The following is a 5,957-nucleotide window of genomic DNA, read 5'->3' as shown; positions in this document are numbered from 1 at the left end:
AGGTGGTTGGAGGTGGTGCGGCGCCCAGGTGGGGAAGAGATTGTAGCTACCAGGTTCGATCGGAGGTGTTATCAGAATAAGAAAGCGGTGTGCAGAATAAGACTCTTAAGGGTGTTATCACAATAGACCCACCCTATATATATATATATATATATATATATATATATATATATATATATATATATATATATATATATATATATATGTTGGTGCGACATGTAACTACCGTGACGGTGTCGAGCTCAGCCAAAGACGAAGGCCCACCTAGCGTGCCAGAGACTGAGTACGGGTTGCTATGAGCGGGAGCGACCACGAGAGGAGGCCCGGTTGCGTGAGTAAGTGATGGTGCGGTGTTGTTGTTGTTCATGGAGTTGCTCCCGACGAAACTGGGCATCGGGAAATCATGTACCATCTTATCTGGATTTTCCTTCGTCTAGTTGATAAAAGCTGGAACCTAGCAAAATCATGTCTATAGGCAGTTACAGTTGCATTGACTGCATGCTGTAGCAACTCATTTTTCTCCTCGGCTGTTTTTTCCGCGTCCTCAGCTGCTTTTTTCTCGACCGCAAGCTTCACCTTCGCGTCGATGTCCGCCTGACTAAACTTCTTTTTCTGCTTCTTGGCCTTTGGGCCCTAGTTGTAAAACACCTTCCACGTGGCGCCGTCTCCAGCGTCGTGCACACGACCATATTGCGGCCACTGGCCCAAAGGGAGTCCCTTAAGTTCGTTCAAGGCCCTATTGAGAGGGGTGTCCCATTTGGGCCTCATCGGAGAAGTAGGGCTTTCGGCTGCAAGCTGGTGATGCTTCTCCAGTAGTCTAATCAATTTCCTCGTGATCTGGTCTGTGTAAAAAACCTTTTTCTCCTTGTCCCACTTGTAGCGGCCCTTGATGAAGTCACGCTGCAAGGGGTTGGTGAACTTCGCTAAGGGGTCTGCGAGACCCGCGGCTTCACGTTCCGCGTTCTCCTTATCCCATATGGGCCTTTTACCGAGGTAGCCATGGCTTCCGAGGCGATGCTTCCCCGTATTCCTTTGCTGAAGGCTCTTGAATTTCGCAGCCTTAGCCTTGGCTGCCTCGGTAGCGCAAGTGTCCTTGAACTTTTCGAACTCCTCTTCTGTAAGTGTCGGATTTTCCTCCAGAATCTTGGACAGGGGTTCCTCAGCCTCAATAGCTTGTTTCACCCTCCCTTTCCAGGAGGCCAAATCATTGCTAAACATGCCCATGGCGTGATTGTTAATCTTTTTCATCCTCGGATCATCCCACGGGTGTTCTATGTTATCATCTCGGTCGGGGAACTTGAATCTCTTGTGCAACTTCGTTAGGAGCAACTATGTCAAATGTTCTTCGGGGGCGAGGGCCGGGTCGGGCCCGAGCACCGGGGCCGGGTCGGGGGCGAGCGCCGGGGTTGGGGGCGAGCGTCGGGGCGTGGCAGTGCGACGGGGGAAGAGAGAGTGGGGATTTGGGGGAAAAGAGGCAGGGTGAAGCAGGGAGAGTGAGAATTTTGGGTTAAGTGGACCTAGCAGTAGCCCATTTAGACAAAACGCGTTGCCACGAACTTCACTAGCTGTAGCGGTTTAGACCAAACGCGCTGCTACTACCTTAACTAGCTGTAGCGGTTTTCTAAGGAAATCGCTACTGCTAGCTTGACTGTAGTTCTTTTCAGAAAACTGCTACTACTATAACCAGTTTTCCTTTTTCTTTTCCTTTATTTTCTCCCACTTATTTTCTCCCACTTTTATTTCCCGAGAGCAGTGAATGAAGGGAAGCTGATATATATTGCATCATTTGACGGTTAAATATGTATAGAAAATAGGAACATATATATTACATCATTGGACCCATGCATAATAATGGCTAAGTGTGTATACAAAATAGGAATATATATATATATATGTATGTATGTATGTATATATATATATATATATATTACATCATTTGACCGATAACATACGGTTCCTCAGCGTTGACGTTTTCGTTTTTGAGTCAGCTTCTTTCCCTTCTTGTTCGTCGAAGAATAATTGAGCCCCTCATTGTGACTTTGCCTTTTCCATGGAGTACGATTTTTCTTAGGTAATGTAGTATTGATTCTTCTTTTGACGTATACTTCATCATCATCGTCATCTTCCCTCATTGGGTTGCCGTACTGATCATAGTCTTCCTTGTTGGCGACTCCATCCATTCCAATGATGTTCCTTTTGCCTCTCCTCACGACAACACGGCTGGGATTGCGTTGGTCGGTTATGAAGAAGCATTGTGTCACGTGCTTAGCGTGTACCAATGACTCGTTTTTTGTGATAGCGTTCACGGTAGCGCTTTTGGCATCGGGTATAGTCATGGTAGTGAAAATCCGGTTTTCTCTTTCGACATTCTTAGCCCATCTAACACGGAACATCGTCGTGTTGTGCAGTCCATAGTAGTCTAGCTCCCAGATCTCCTCGACCCTTCCATAAAATCGTTCAGTTGCACCGTTGTCGCTGCCGGTCATGCATTCCATCGTCACCCCTGAGTTCTGATCATCACTGTCCATATCTTTGGCCTCCGTGTAGAACGTGTATCCATTGATATCATATGCCTGATAGGTTATGAGGTTGGGCGAGGGGCCATGTGCTAAGGCATATATGGGCAATCCGTCCTTAGATCCCTCCTCCGGGGGATTAGCAATAATATGCTCTTTGAACCAATGCAGGAAAGTGGAGTTGTGCTCTTTAGTAACTTCGGCGTCCGTCCTGCATACCCCCGGTCACGATACTTCTTTGCGATAATTTCTTTGTGCAGTGCCACGAAAGGATCTACCTCGTCTAGGTGTTGTAGCACTACCAAGTTTGCTCTGTCAAAGTCGCTGCGTCGATCTGAGTATGCCACGTGCAGTTCCCTACGACCATTTCAGTGACCTTCTCCTTCGAGCCTCCCATCGTCGAGCCTCCCATCATGCTTGTTAACGGGCAAACCAACACTAACACCAGGCGGCTGGTCTGCGCCGTATAGAAAATTCTCATAGAATGAGATGCACTCTTGTGTCACATAGCCCTGGACGATGCTTCCATCTGGACAGGACATGTTACGAACGAATCCTTTGATGATCCCATTCATCCTCTCAAACGGCATCATGTTGTGCAGGAATGACGGCCCCAGGTCTATTATGTCATCCACAATATGGACACACAGATGCATCATCACGTCAAAGAACGCGGGTGGGAATTGTACATCTCAACCTCATTCAGTATCACAACGATCTCTTCCTGTAGCCTTCGGAGCTACTTCACACTGATCGACTTTCGAGAGATGACGTCAAAAAAGTTACAGAGACCAATAAGTGGGTCACGGACGTGCTTGTCCATTATCCCTCTAAAGGCAACAGGTAGTATCTGCGTCATCATCACATGACAGCCATGGGACTTCATCCCGCTGAACCTTTTCTTGTCCATGTCTAGATATCTGCTTATCTTGCGACGGTAACCGGAACTAACTTTGACTCCGGTAAGGCACTTAAAGAATTGATCGATCTCAGCCTGACTTAAGGTGAAGCAAGAAGGGGGCAATAATCCTCTTTCTTTATTTTCTTGCCCTTCTTCTCCTGTGTCTCCGTCTCCGTCTCTGTCTCGTCTGACATTTTACGGGGCGGCATGTGCATATCTTCCCTGATTTCAAATCTTGCAAGTCTTTTCTTGCCTTTGGCCCATCCTTGGTCTTATCCAGCATGTTCATCAGTGTTGCGAGCAAGCTCTCAAGGACATTCTTACAGATATGCATTTGATCAAGGCAATGAGGTGTATTGAGTTTGTGCCAGTACTCCAAGTCCCAGAACACAGACCTCGTCTTCCATACCTTCAGCAGCAGCTCCGGCGCCTTCTCATCGTCTTTCTCGGCGCGGGGCACTCCTTCCAGTTTTTCAACAACTCATCGATTTCGGCACCGCTCCGCTTACGTGGAGGTCCTCGATGCTCAGCGTGACCATTGAATAGATCTCCACGATTTCTCCACGGGTTGTTCGAGCCATCTTCGATGACCCATGTACACGATTTTACCAGACCCTCCATCTTTCCTTGACGTGAGCTGCTCAGACGTCGTATCATCCATGCACTGTGTGCATCCGCAATATCCATGGCACACCTGGCCTGCCACATATCCGTAACCGAGATAGTCCTGCACTGTCGTGATCAGCATGGCTCTCATGTTGAAATACTCGCCTTTGCTGGCGTCTCATGTCTTGGCCGTTGTTTTCCATAACGTGTTTAACTCCTCTTGAAGTAGCCCCAGATACAAATTAATATTACTTCCTGGTTGTTTCGGCCTTTGAATAAGCATGCTCATGTGAATGTACTTTGATATCATGCACAACCAGGGGGAGGTTGTACATCCATACAAACACGGGCTATGTGCTATGGTTGGTGTTCTGGTTGCCAAATGGATTCATGCCATCGGTACACGCGTCGAGCACAATGTTCCTTGCATCACATTCAAAATGCCGATAGAAGCTGTTCAACGCTCTCCACTGGCTTCCATCCTTGATGTGTCTCAGCTTCGGATCATCTCCATCGTCGGGCTTCTTCCTCTCCGCGTGCTAGCCCATTAGCTTTGCTTCCTTGGGATCTACAAAATACCTCTGGAGACGGGGAGTGATCGGTAAGTACCATACAACTTTTTGGGGACATTTCTTCCCGGCCTTCTTGTATCGACAAGCATTGCACACTGGACAACTTGTTTTTTCCGCATGCTCCTTCCGATAAATTATGCAATCATTGATGCATGCATGGTATCTAACGTGTGGCGGATCAAGAGGGCACACGATCTTCTTGGCCTCATCAACACTACTAGGACATAGATTGCCCGTAGGAAGAACATCCTTTAGGTACTTGAGATTCTCATCGAGGCTAGTGTCGGTCCATTTGTTTTTAGCCTTCGTCTTGAGGAGTTGGAGCGTGAAACTCAAGCAGGTCACCTCAAGATTGCAACCATCATACAATGGAGTGTTCGAGTCTACCACCAGTTGCTCCAGCTTAGCCTCCTCTCTAGAAGCAGCTCTATCAGTACTCGTCTCCTTGCGAAGCAATGCTTGAACATGAGGGTCCCGCACGATTGAACTTAGTACCGATGAACTCTGCTGCATAGAGTCCATGTCGTTCTCTCCGCCGCCACGTCCGGCCCCTTCTCCTCCTCCATGTCTGGCCCCTTCTCCGCCGCCATGTCCGCCCTCTTCCCCGCCGCCATTATCGATCATCTCTTCGCCTTGCCCCGTGTCATCATTGCCTGCCCCGTCGGCATCCTCAACATCGTCATCCTCATCTTCAATTATCCATCGAGTATAGCCATCCATGAAACCAGTCATGAGTAGGTGCGCTTCAACACGACCATCGTCATGGGGGTCGCGCCAAACTATTCCTTTGCATTTTCGACACGGACATGAAACCTCAATCCGGTTATTTTCTTTCATGTCCTGCACCGCCGACTGCAACCAACTGTCCGCCATCGTTCCACTGACCATCGTCAACTCTGCACAGTAATAATAAAAAAATTGATTATAAAAATGCGTGCATGCATCAAAGTCATACAAAAATTCGGCATGACCTTCGTTAAAAATAGGACATATATAGATCTAGAGTTTGCCCGGAATTCACTGAAACAGAAATAGATCGACATTTCGGCAAAACATAGGCAACTTAAAAGCACAATTTGGCGTCAACTCATGCCACATACACAATTTCCATAAACATATCACACACACATAAACATATTTCCATTTTGCAAAAGCATGAAATTTTAATCACCTCTATCTCGAGATCAAGCACACGGTGAGATGATGATGTAGGGAGATCAAAAGTGCACAAAGCTCTTCTTGACAAAGATAGATCTAGTTAGGGGGCAAATAGGTCACTTAACTAAGTGCTACATCTACCTAGCTACCTAATTTGGGAGGAGACAACTTCAACTAGTGGAGGGGGAAGGAAAAAGAGAAAGG

This window comes from Triticum dicoccoides, chromosome 3B, assembly GCF_002162155.2.
Source record: "Triticum dicoccoides isolate Atlit2015 ecotype Zavitan chromosome 3B, WEW_v2.0, whole genome shotgun sequence".
Classification (NCBI taxonomy): Eukaryota; Viridiplantae; Streptophyta; class Magnoliopsida; order Poales; family Poaceae; genus Triticum; species Triticum dicoccoides.
The sequence above is the reverse complement of the archived record's forward strand: the minus strand, read 5'-3'. Positions refer to the sequence as shown.